The sequence below is a fragment of the Humulus lupulus genome, chromosome 9, assembly GCF_963169125.1.
Source record: "Humulus lupulus chromosome 9, drHumLupu1.1, whole genome shotgun sequence".
Taxonomy (NCBI): domain Eukaryota; kingdom Viridiplantae; phylum Streptophyta; class Magnoliopsida; order Rosales; family Cannabaceae; genus Humulus; species Humulus lupulus.
This window is the reverse complement of record NC_084801.1, coordinates 105,316,007-105,330,165: the sequence shown is the minus strand read 5'-3', so window position 1 is coordinate 105,330,165 and position 14,159 is coordinate 105,316,007.

The window sequence follows — 14,159 nt, the reverse complement described above, 5'->3', positions numbered from 1 at the left end:
TCATCATACATACATCCATCCATTCACATATATTACAATAACATAAGAATGCATATTATGCCCACACAGTAATTAATGTATGCAGAGATTAATGACCGCTCTGATACCAATTGTTAGGAACGAGTTTCCTAATACGCAGCGGAATGGTGGTGTGGTTGGCCCAGTTTACAACAAAAATTTTGTAACATATTTAAACTACCTTTAAATATGCGGATCCATTAATATACATACATTAATCATAAGCAAGAAAATAATAGAAATCATACCTCTTGAAGCCTATCAAGTGTCCTTGCTATCTTTTCGTATTTAGAACGATCTTCCTATCCAAGCCGCTCCCACGTACTCACACCAAGATCTTCCAAAGCATTCTCTACACCTCAAGAAATATGTGGGCACTTAGAGAATGAAGGATAGTTTATTTGTGATTCTACTTGATTTACTCAACTCATGAGATCAAGAGAATAGGCTTGAGAATTGGTTCTTTATTTTCAGGGAGAGAAAACTATCGTTCTATTTTTCACAGAGCGAATGTTTAGAGTAGTCTCACTCTCTTTTCTTATCTGAATAATTTTCTGATCAGTCATACTTAACAGAAAATATTCAAAATTTAAAAAATAAATCTGTAACCAATTTACAATTTACTTTTTAATTAATTAATTATAAATGAAAAAATCCAAAAACCAATTTTTGAATTATCCATTAATTAATTAATTAAATAAATAAAATTTAAAATCTCATCCCTGAAAAAAGCTGGCCCTACACGCCACACGCAGTCCTGGACTGTGTGTGAACGTGTAGCTTCCTAATTTCTAAAGATATTGGTTTTTCAAATTTTATTTAATTATTTATTAAAATTACTTTGTCAGATAAGATCTAACAACATGATAACTAATTCAAATTAATTATCTTTTTAATTAATTATCAAATATAATTAATTATTTGAATAAATATTAATCTTTTAAATTCAAATCCAGTTTGAACTGATCAGATCATTATCTCCCACTCAAATAAACATATTTAATTAATTCTACCAATTAATTAAATCCAAATATTCGAAAATAAATATTTAATTTATTATAATTTTGAAAATTATAATAAATTAATTATTTAATTAAATTTCAAAAATTAATTTAATTATTTAATATAATTTCGAAAATAATTAAATATTAATTAATTTTATTAACTAGAACTAATTTGTACTTAATTAATTAATCACTATTATCATATAATTGCATATTTGGCATGAAGAACAAATTTCTTCTTAAATATGTCTTTAAACTATTTTCCCTTCATATCATATCTTACCTTGAACAGTGTTGATAGAGCCGCTATGGGGACCTATGGACCTATAATTCCAAGCTCCAATAAATTTGAGATTATTAATTAAACTCTTTAATTAAATAATCTTAATTTATTAATCTCATGATTATTCCACTATAAATATGAGATTGCACTCTTGTAATTATAGACATTTCATTTACTGAGTACTTTATAATCATAAAGCGTCCATTGATATAATCATTGCATACAATTTGACACTCTAATAATGGTTCATAATTAATCGGGAATAAAATTACTGTTTTACCCTTTTGATTATCTATTGTTTCCTTAAGTACCATTGACTCTACTAGTGAAGGTTAATTCATAACTAAATTATGAATTTGAGCTCAATAACCTTTCAGTCCCAAAATTCAACCCTTAAGAGAACCATCATTCAATCTCTTGCGAGAAGGTATAGATTCCATATCTGTATACTATGTCCCCAGCCATCTATATCAATGAGTTCCCAAAACAAAAGTTTTTAGCCTGATCATTCTGACAGACCCTAACAAGTGAATCAAAGAACTCATATAACATAAATAGGAGTTCATAGTAACTTCAGGATTAAGATCAATTTGTATATGATCATCAGTTGATATATTTAATTAATACTTTGAAACGGTATTTAACTAAGTATTAATAAACATATCTGGTCCAGTTCTATATATTCTCTAATATATAAAGCACCTCCACTAAAGTGTCCTACCACACTAGTGATCCGGATCTAGATCACATGTATTCATAATACTAGTGGACCGTACTTGCAGTAATTAATCTAAAGATTCTATAACTTTATTTTACTGCGAATTATTTAAGTTCATTTATGTCAAACACAATCCTCCCGTACCAATATGTGTTTGAGATCACATATATGAACTTAGGAATTTTCCTGATATTTACATAATATTATCATAGAATAATATAGTCCATAAAATATATGCATAACAAATTCAATTTATTTATTTATTTCATAAAACAATGTCTACTACATATGCTTTCAGGGCACATTTCCAACAAACTTGTGGTGGGTCGGTTGGCCAATATTACTTTGTAGTCAACCCTGGTAGAACGAATTAAGGAAGGTCAATTGGTAGACGCTCAGTTATAGGAGATTAGGGAGAATGTCTTTGCGAGAGTAGCTAAGGACTATTCTATTTCTGAGGTTGGCTTGCTACGGTATCAGGGATGGATTTGTGTTCCAGCTGATGAGGGGATCAAACGAGAGATATTGGATGAGTCACATTCTACGCCGTACTCACTTCATCCGGGTACCACGAAGATGTATCAGGATCTACGCACAGTATATTAGTGGCCCGAGATGAAGAAGGATGTGGTGGAGTACGTAGCCAGATGTTTAACCAGTCAGCAGGTGAAGGCTGAGCATTAGCAACCGGCAGGGTTGCTTCAGTTTTTGGGTATCCCTAAGTGGAAATGAGAGGATATTACGATGGATTTTGTGGGAGGTTTACCTAGGACATTAGGGCTTCATGACTCGGTGTGGGTGATAGTGGAAATATACACCAAGTCAGCTCATTTTCTTCCCGTGAAGAAAACATATACTGTGGATCAGTATGCAGAATTATATGTGAGGGAGATCGTACATCTCCATGGGCTTCCTAAGTCTATAGTGTCAGACTGGGATCCTATCTTTACCTCCAAGTTTTGGGGTAGTTTGCAGAAGGCTATGGGGACTCAGCTGATGTTTGACACGGCCTTTCATCCTCAAACTGATGGACAGTCTGAGAGGATGATTCAGGTATTGGAGGATATGCTTCGAGCGTGTGTGATCAATTTTGATGAATCGTGGAGTAAGTATCTTCTGTTGATTGAGTTTTTGTATAACAATAGTTACCAATCGACGATTGGTGTAGCTCCCTATGAAATGTTGTATGGGAGGAGATGTAGATCACCCATTCATTGGGATGAGATGGGTGAGAGGAAGTATTTGGGGCCGGATATGGTTTAGTAGACAAATGAAGCTATTGAGAAGATCCAAGCTAGGATGCTCACCTCACAGAGCAGACAGAAGAGGTACGCTGGTCTTAAGCATAGAGACGTGGAGTTCCAGGTTGGGGACCACGTGTTTTTTCGAGTTTCACCACTGCGAGGGGTGAGGAGATTTGGGAAGAAGGGCAAGCTAAGCCCTAAATTCATTGGACCTTTTGAGATCCTAGAAAGGATCGGTCAGGTGGCTTACAGGTTAGCTTTGCCACCGTCGTTGTCGAGAGTTCATGATGTGTTCCATATTTCAGACAGATTTAGCAGACAGATTTAGCTTATGAGGAGCGACCAGTTCAGATTTTGGATCAGAAGGATAAATTACTATGGTTTAAGAAGATTCCTATTGTTAAAGTGTTGTGGAGGAATAGTAAGGTCGAGGAGGCGACAAGGGAGCTTGAGTCAGCGATGCGGGATCAGTATCCCGAGTTATTCGGGTAAACTTTGAGGACAAAATTCTCATTAGGAGGGGATAGATGTAACGACCCAAATTTACTAACAAGGCTTAAGGGCCTTGATTAGTGTACCGTGAGGGCATAACTGGATTATATGTGATTTAAATGATTAAAAGCATGTTTATATGATTATTTGGATATATGTTATGCATGACTATGTGTACTATTATGCATATGTAGGCCCTGATTAGGTTATAAGGGCATATTCGTAATTTTGGCCCGTTGAGGGCATAAATGTAAATATTTGTGATAAATGGTGAGACCACATTATTATGTGGATATATATTTGTAGCTTGTGACTCAAGGCGATCCTAGTGAGCAGTTTAGCGGAAAAGTTACGGCAATGATTTATACCTAGCTCGGAGTGAGTCTGGGGGTAATTATGGGAATTTAGGAAATATATTGGAGTCTATTTGATATTGAGAAATATAATTGGTGATGAGTTAGGTGTCAAGAAGTAAGCAGTAAATATTAGAGACATTCGAGGAATTAGCAGGAATTTGGAGCAAATGACAAAAATGCCCTTAGATTGATTTAAAGGCTTAGGAATTATGGGAGGGAAAATTGGTCATTTCGTTTAAAAATCAGAGATAAGTATTACTTTTGTTTTATTGCTTTAGTAGAATGTGTAGAAAATTTTTGAAGTCTGAACGAAGGAAAGAGACAAAAGGAAAAGAAAAGGAAAGAAGGAAAAACAAAAGTCTTGCTTTCTCTCTCATGGTTTAGGTTTCTCTCACCCTTTCTGCTGGAATTTAAGGATGAAATTCTGAGGAACTTTAGGCTAAGACTTCACACTTGGCCCCTTGTTTTGGCTTGAGGAAATAGCTAGAGTAATTCAGTCCATTTGAGGTAAGTTTCAAAGTGTTTTTCATTTCTGGTTTTGGTGTTGAAATGGTTGTTCTAAGTTGAGTTTTGATGGGAATTCTAGGGAGTTAAGCCTGAGGATTTGAGGGGTTAAAATCTGAGAAGGTGTGGAAGATAACCTGGGTCAAAATTCTCCATTGAAGGTATGAACTTCTGGCTTTAAAGTTCTGAGGTTTCTGTTGTTTTGTTGAGTTTGAGCTTCAAGCTCAATCATGGCATTTTCTTCATTTTGGGGTGCACGTGCTTAAGTTTTGTATGGTTGGGTCATATGGGGTGAGTTATAGATGATGGTAGGCTTGTTTTGGTGTTTGGTTGAAGTTTGGAAGGATTTTGTAAAGGTTTGGCTCGGGGAAACTCGAAGGAAGAAAAAACATGGTTTGGCTGTGCTGTGACTGGCGCTAGCCTTTCGGCGCTACAACGCTAGGCCTTGAGGTCAGAGAGCTTTTTGGCTATGTTTGTAGAGCTACAGCGCCTACCTTATGGCGCTGTAGCGCTACCCTGTTTCCAGAAGGGGGATTTTGGGATATTTCTTAGGGTTTTTGCCCGGGGGCTCAGGGTTTGACCCCACCACCCCGTTTGGTGGAATTAAGGCTTCCTGAGGGCTCGGGATTGGTCTCGAGGCTAGGTTTTGGAATTAAAGTTTGGTGATGATTCTGATCTATGGCTGTGACTAGGTGTACGCTAGGGCTCGAAAGGGATCGTGCTTGAGGGTTGGTTTCATTGATCAAAGCTAACGGAATCGAAGGTAAGAAAACTACACCCGGTTATGTGATTTTATTGGGACTAAGAGCTCCCTATCTCTATATGATGTCATAGATGGTATTATACCATGGGACATGTGATAAACGGCCTAAGAGTGCCGGAATCAATATTTGTGCACAGGGCGCGGCTCGGTCACTGGTAGCTGAGGACGGCTTGATATTCACTACGCTCGGTTTAAGCAGGCCGGTGTCAGTGGGATAAATAGGGGGTGCGACCTAAGGGCGTCGACCCTGGTTATTATATGTGAATTGGTTATTAATATTAATTGATAAGCTTGGTATGCAAATTGCCTAATTGTATGGATGATCTGGACTGTTGAGTATATGGATATACTGTATGAATTATCTGATTGTTTGATTGATGAATGTGCTCTGTTATTGCGTTTTCTTGCTGGGCCTTGGCTCACGGGTGCTACGTGGTGTAGGTAAAGGCAAGGGTAAAGTGGACAAGTCTTGAGTGGGAGAGCTTTGAGGCTGAATGTACATAGTTAGCTGATCGACCGCCAAGACCGAGGAGTGATACAGGACGGGAAAAGCCTAAATGTCTATTTTGCCCTTAGAGTGGCTAATAGCTATACTTTTATCCTGAAATTTTGTAAACTTTCTTTTAAACACTATTTCTTTTGGGATCCCATGTACTAAAATGTTTATTTATATGAAATGCAACTTTTGTGACCAAAATATTTTAACCCTAGTTCAATTATAGTTCCAGTAACACGTTTTTTACTAAATGACTTGATTAGCAAGTCTTGCACTTATATAAATACACAGTGTAGCAGTCTTGGCTATCTAGGGCGTTACAAAATTTTCCCTGAATCTTCTTGTTTTGGTGTATCTTCTTGAATCAAGATTTCTCTTAAAATTGGCAATTTCCAAGGTTATAATCCCAAGGATGGGTGATTTCCAGGGATGTAAGATCCTAGAACGACCACTTCATTAGTTTGGCAATTTCTGGGAGTCCATACCCTAGCACCTGCGATTTCCAGGGATAGGATCAAGGTTAGGGCCGAGTACCTTCAGGGCTTCTCCTTGTGCGATTTCCAGGTCTTGGAACTAGGTTTAGGTCGAGCACCTTCAGGGCTTCCCTTATGCAATTTCCAGGTCTAGGAACAGGGTTAGGCCGACCACCCTTAAAGCTTCATGGGCCGAGTATTTCCCTTCCCTTGCCTTAGGCGATTTCCAGGCCTAGAATTAGGGTTAGGCTGACCACCCCTAGAGCTTCATGGGCCGAGTACTTCCTTTCCCTTGCCTTAGGCGATTTCCAAGGATCCAGGGTGGTTGGCCCAAGCATAAGCTAACCACCTGGGATCCTAAAAATATTTTTTCACCTCAATTGATCTCCTTGGGGGCCTTCTTTGTACTGTAAAAATTACTTTTTCTGGAGACTTGAACGATCCTCTGGCACTTTTCTGAGGCTTGCATCCCTTGGGTGGTCAGCCTAAGGTGGTAGGCCGACAACTTATGCCCCATTTTTCATGCTTCGTAATTTGATGGATTCATGGAGGTGGCCCAGGCTTAGGCTCACTGGGCTGACCCCCTGTATAGAATTCTACTCCTGATTTCTTCATTTTTACTCTTTAGTTCATGGATATGCCCCCAACTATTGGCTTCATTATGCTCATTTACTAACTTTAATCTTCATTATTTTTCTATTGCAGATGTCCAGCTCCTCTTCATCAGAAAAGTCAGTAAGTGAGCGTACTCCCCAGGAGTTCTTGGAAAGGGTGAAAAGGATTCTCTCTCGTTCCACTTTATATTTGTTTAGTGAGGAAGATTTCTTGAAAAGGTATTGTCCAATGGCGAGAGTAAAATAGACGACTCAGCATCCCTTTGAAGATGATCCTCATATTGCAAGGCACATCACTTAGGGCTCCTCGCCTAGCTCTTCTCAGATTTCTTCTCAGCACAGTACGCCCTGCGGCTCCCAAGGTACATCTAAGCAAAGTCACTCTTCCCAGCGGGATAGGTCAGGTTGGGGAGACTCATTGCAACACCCTTTGCCCCCATCAATCTTATTCTCAGCAAGAACATACCGAGGGCTCTCGTCAGTATGCTACTCATCCTTAGGAGCGTTCTATTCATAGGTTCCAGCCTAACGTGTTTTGTCCTCCTTCCAAGAGCAAGACAGTTTTGCTAGCGGTGCAACAGAAAAAGAGACAACATTAAGTCTGGTGCCCTACTTCCTCTTCATCCATACTTCCATAGTGTTGCGAACTATTTTGGTATTAGTCCTTCTGAACTAGCTCCTAACGCAACCTTGGTCTTATCTGCGTTGTACATTATCTATCATCGCAGAAAATGGGCTGCTCCAGTACCTCACGAGATCCACTACTTGTTTGACCTGAAGTCGAACACTTCTCAGCGCAGCTCGGGGTATTTCCACTTCCACCATTATATGAGCGAGGGCACGAACACCTTTTTGGAAGAGATCTCTTGAAATAGAAAATCATTTAGATATGTTGACAATTATTTCTTTACTAAAGACACAGAGGCCAACTACTCCAAGTTTAAGCATGTTGGGCCTTTTTATAGACTGCTCTCGACCCAAGCAATGACAGATAGGGTTATGGACTTGATTGCTATGACCCCTGAGGAGAAGAATGCCAAGACCCTCGTTACATCAGAGAACCTTAGAAAGGTGGGACTGTTTCCTCCTACTATAGCCGATGTTTCGGATGACGATGGTTCTGAGCCCGTGACCAGCATAGACTCCCCGGGACTCGTTCATGTTGAGGAGGTACCCTCTTCGCCTGTGCTAGCTGGACATGAGCGTAATGAGGTGGGTGCATCTATCACATACTCATCTCTTGCTTCGAACGACTTTGATGAGACTACGTTCGAACTCGAATCTCATTTAGAATGTTCGACACTTTATCACCTTTATTTTATGATTTATCTGTGCTTAATATCCTTCTAACATTTGATCTTCTTTTGCAGGCCCAGACATGTTTGGTTTTGTTCATACCTAGTAGAGGTCGACTCCCATCGAGGCTAGTCCTTCTATTCGAGTGGCCAAAAGGGCCAGGGTTGAGGCTGAGTCGGTCATGGAGGTTCCTCTTGAGGTGTCTCCTCCGAATCCTTTGGCATCTAGTCCAATTATTTTGGCATCTAGCCCTATCGCTGAGGTAGAGCCATATTTGTCTACACCAGTTCCTCCCATTTTCACTGATGTGGGTGCTTTCTATTCTGCGCCTGCTCATTTATCTGAGACACATCAGTCTTCTATACGGAACTTAAGCGCCCTCATGGACTGAGCATTGCATCTGGAGCAAACAACAACAACTTTTAATGGGATCAATAATGAGGACCTGAGCACCATTATAATGAAGTCACTCCTAGACATTCAGCGTGTGAGTCCTTTACAATTCTCTTCTTAATAATTTAGCTTGTGTTCTGACGTTTATCTAACCCTTGTATGTTTTTTGCAAGCACTGATGTTGGTCTCTCATGTCCATGATAGGTCTGTGGAGTGTACTTCTACGCTTTCCAACCTTCGTTCTGAGCTTGAAGTTGTTCGCCAATAGGTGCTGGACCTTAGGCGCGTTCTTGGCTCTAGGGATGCTGACATTGCCACAAAGGATGAAGAGATCAACACCCTCCATAGTACCGTGGAGCTCAAACAGAAGGAAGTGACGGAGTTGACTCTCAGGATAATCCAGATGGAGGGCAAAATTGTCGATCAGCTCCAGCAGTCTGAAGCTAAGAAAGAGAAGCTGATTGCTGACATGGACCAATTGTGGAAGGATTCTCTTGTCGAGAAGGAGCAAGAGGTCAAAGCCGCTCAGGACAAGGCTCGAGAGCAGTATTCAGAGATAGCTTTCTCTTGCTTTTACTTGATCTGCATGTCCAATAAAAATCTGAACTTGGATTTCCTTCCCGAGAAGACGCGAGCGAAGGAGCTTAGGAAGTGTCTGGCTCATGAGGCTGCTGAGGCTCTGGGTGGTCTTTCAGATGATACTCCTCACCCTAATTAGTCTTTTTGGTCCTTTATTCTGTCTTTCCTTTCATGCCATTGGTGGGGCACCTTGTACTTGACAGTTTTTACATATAACATTTTATGCCTTTATGCTTTTTTGTTATGAGTACTGAGTGTATTGATTGAAATTTTTTATTTCCAATGCTTACTAAGTATATCAACTCAGAACCATCATTGGTTCAGGTATAAGTATAATCTGAACACATGTATTTTACGTGCCATACTAACCTTACTCTTTTATTTTTTTTCATGCTAACAACCATGGTAATGTGAGTAGTTCGATACTTCACCAAGTACCATGAACAAAATGGATGATAGGCTGACCACCCTATGGGGTTGATGGACTAGCCGACCACCCCATAAGGGACTTGGCTAGGAATCTCCCTACCAATGCCTTTTTTGTTTTTGTTTTTTGCACTTTCGGGACATATGTTGAACAAATGTCCTAGAAAAACTTGAGCTTGCTTAGTACTTAAGGTCATACCCTCATTTCTTATGTATACCCCGATCGGTATGTATTATATGCCCCCCAAGTGATCATGGGTTTAAAAGCCTTAGTCACTTGCTACTTGACAATGCCTTTTCACCCAATGATGCAAGCAGAAAATGCTTGTCCCTCATTGGTAGTTGGGTGATGGTTTCATACTCAGTAGTAATGATACCTATACACAGATGCAGATTGCGTAGCAAGTGTCGATCACTATCTACGTAATCTCTCGTGTACTCGTTATAATGATTGTAGACAAAAGTGTCTAAGTTGGACCAACCAGGTCTAGATAGGCTAATCGATCCTGTAACGAGTCTTAGATCAAATTATCGATCAATCCCTCAAGGACCAAATTCGATTATGATCCGATGATGGCGGCTAGTCTTCAGACCAGTCTCTTGTTTTTTGATCGTATGGGTCGATAGGTTCTTCAAGAACCAGGATCGAACGTGATCAAATAATGGCGACTTGGTCCTCGGACTAGTCTCTCGTTTGGATCGTTTGAGTCGATAGGTTCCTCATGAACCAGGATCGAACATGATCAAATAGTTTGGAGACAAGGTCCTCAGACCAGTCTCTTGTTTGGATCTTATGGGTCGATAGGTCCCTCAAGGACAAGAATCGAACATGATCCAATAGTTTCGCGACAAGGTCCTCGGACCAGTCTCTTGTTTGTATCTTATGGGTCAATAGGACCCTCAAGGACCAGAATCGAACATGATCCAATAGTTTGGCGACAAGGTCCTCAGACCAGTCTCTTGTTTGGATCTTATGGGTTGATAGGCTCCTCAAGAACCAAGATCCAACATGATCCCTTAATTTAGTGACAAGGTCTTTGGACCAGTCTCTCATTTGGATCTTATGGGTCGATAGGTCCCTCAAGGACCAGAATCCAACATGATCTAATGGGGTAGATAAGTCTAAAGGACAAGTCCTTTGTTGAAAGAAATTTAAAGAACTAAGAGAAACTTGAGAAATTAAATTTATTCACTGAAGCACAATAGTTGTTACATAGATAATTAAAAAATAATACATTTGCAAATTAAAACTTGTGTTGTTGCTGATCAACTTCATGGATAGTACCGGCGGAGGTGTTCGCCATTCTAGTAGTTTTTTATTAGTTCTCCACTCAGTCGAGCTATCTTGTATGTCCATGGTGGGATCATCTCCTCCACAAGGTATGGCCCTTCCCAGTTAGGTCCTAGTACTCCTGCTGTAGTTCCTTAGTGTATAAGAACATCCTCCTGAGTACTAAGTCCCCAACTTGGAATTTTTGATCTTTCACTCGACAGTTGAAGTATCTGGCCACTTTTTGTTGATGTGCTGCTACTCTGACACTTGCCTTTTCTCGTCTTTCTTCGATCAAATTGAGCAACTCCTCTATTAGTCGATGGTTCCTCCCCTGATCATATTTCTCCCATCTATGCGATGGGGGAGTGAGTTCAACTGGAAACATGGCTTCACACCCAAACGCCAAAGAGAATGGCATAGGTCCTGTCATCGTTCGTGCCATCGTTCAATGTGACCATAGGACCTCCGGAACTAATTCTGGCCAGGCTCCTTTGGCTTGTTCACGGTATTTTTCAGAGTGTCTTTGATAGTTTTGTTCACTGCTTCTACTTGGCCATTACCTTGGGGGTGTTCTACCGAGGAAAAGCTCTTTTTGATTCCACAACTCGTACATAATTCAGTGAACATATCACTGTCGAATTGAGTCCCATTGTCCGAGACTATCTTCCTTGGTAGGCCTAATCGACATATGATATTCTTCACCACAAAGTCTTAGACTTTCATTGAGGTTATGGTGGCAAGCAGTTCTACTTCATTCCATTTGGTAAAGTAGTCCACGGCTACAACAGCGAATTGGACTTCTCCCCTTCCCATAGGTAGCTTTCTGATTAGGTCGATCCCCCTTACGGCAAAGGGCCAAGGGCTTTGCATCTATGTCAATTTGTTAGGTGCCGCCCAAGGTATCTTGGAGAACATTTGGCCCTTGTGGCATCTTTTGACATACACCATCAAGTCTACATCATCGTAGGCTCTGCCTCCCAGCGTGATCTCCACAAAACCCCTCGTGTAACCCACCTTAACAGTGGTAGGGATTACCCTCGTCGATACAGTACCCCTTCGACTATCATATATCGTGCAACTTGTCTCACCAACTTCTTTGCTTTGTTCTGATCACTGGGCACTACTCCTTGGTTGAGATATTTAATAATAAGGGTCATCCATGTATCTCATAACTCAACAGGTAGTGCCTCTTGCTCGGTTATGCTTCTTTCCGCCAAGTATTCGATTGGAACGACATTTAGGGTGTCTGCATCTTTGGCACTAGCAAGCTTCACTAAGGCATCAACATTGGCATTCTGCTCTCTCGTGAGTAGTATAATTGAGTATTTCTTGAACTGTGCCAACAAGTCCTTCACCTTGTTCAAGTACTACACCATCCTAAGTCCCTTGGCTTGATACTCCCTAACTACCTGGTACACCACTAGCTGGGAATTGTTGAATATCTCCAGGGTCTGTGCATGTACATCCTGAGACAAGCGTAATCCTGCTAATAATGCCTCATACTCAGCCTCATTGTTTGAAACGTTGAATCCAAATCTAAGAGAACAATTGATTCGGTGATTCTTCGGAGTGATCAATATGACTCCTGCGCCAAAGTTGTGTTCATTGCATGCTGCATCAACATATAGCTTCCATACATGAGTATCTCATTCCTTCTCGGTATCTCCGTTCTCCAATTGGTAGGAAGGGTCTTCAAGGTTGGTGTCTGTGACTATGAAGTCTGCCAATGCTTGTCGTTTTACTGCCATCCTTGAATTATAAGTGATATCAAATTATCCCAGTTCCACTGGCCACTTGAGTAATTGTCCCGAGGCCTCTGGTTTGTGAAGAATTTGTCTCAGCGGCTGATCAATCATGACTCAGATCGAGTGAGCTTGGAAATATGGACGTAGCTTTTGTGAGGCGAATAATAAACAGTAGGCTAGCTTCTGAAGAGAGGGATACCTAGACTCCGCACCTACTAGCCTTTTACTGATATAGTATACAGGGTGTTGTACCCTGTTCTCTTCCTTCACAAAAGCAGCACTGATTGCATGCTCGGTGATTACAAAATAGATGAATAGTACTTCAACATATATTGGCTTCACTAGGATGTGAGGTTGGGTGAGGTGCTCCTTCAGAGCTTGGAAAGCTTCCTCACACTCCTCAGTCCATTGGATCTTCTTGTTGCCCCTCTGTAAGTTAAAGAAAGGGACACACTTGTCCGTAGACTTTGATATGAAAGGGCAGCTACTCTCCCAGTAAAGCTTTGCACTTATTTGATTGTGGTAGGTGACTTCATTTCGATCAATTCTTTGACTTCTCGGTGTTAGCCTAGATTCCACATGAATCGACTATGTATCTGAGAAACATACCAGAACAAACTCCAAACAAGCACTTGAGAGGGTTTAGCTTCATGCTATACTTTCCAAGTATTGCAAAGCATTCCTCCATGTCTTGAACATGCCCTCCAACTTCATTGGACTTGACCAATATGTCATCGACATATACCTCCATATTTTTGCCGATCAAGTCTCGGAACATGCCATTCACTAAACAATGGTAGGTGGCTCCTGCGTTCTTCAAGCCGAGTGGCATCACCTTATGACAGTACAATCCTTTGTCTGTCCAGAAGCTGGTGTGTTCCTCGTCAGCAGGGTGCATACTTATTTGATTATACCCAGAATACACATCCATGAATGAGAGTATTTCATGTCCTGTTGTTGAATCGACCAGTTGATCTATTCTGGGTAGTGGGAAGCAGTCTTTGGGGCAGGCCTTGTTCAGATCTGTGAAGTCCACGCATGTTCTCCACTTTACATTTGGTTTTGGGACCAACACGGGGTTTGATACCTAATCAGGGTAGTAGGCTTGATAAAACTGTTTTCCTTAAGCCGCTCGACCTCCTCCTATAGGGCTTGAGATCGTTCTTTGTCAAGTAGTCTCCTTTTTTGTTGCACTGGTGGGTAGTTCTTGTCTATATTGAGCAAATGACTTATCATTGATGGAGAAATTCAAACCATGTCCTTGTGTAAATAGGCAAAGATGTCCTGGTTTTTCTTCAAAAATTCAACCAACAGTACTTTAATGTCCACCTTTAACTCATTCCCGACTTTGATTACTCTAGTCGGGTCCTCCTCATCTAGTAGGACTTAGTCAAGATCTTCGACTGGTCCCACCCCCATGACATCATCCCCAAAGCGAGGATCGATGTCGTTTCCCCCGCTTTGGGACACTTGCTATAATAA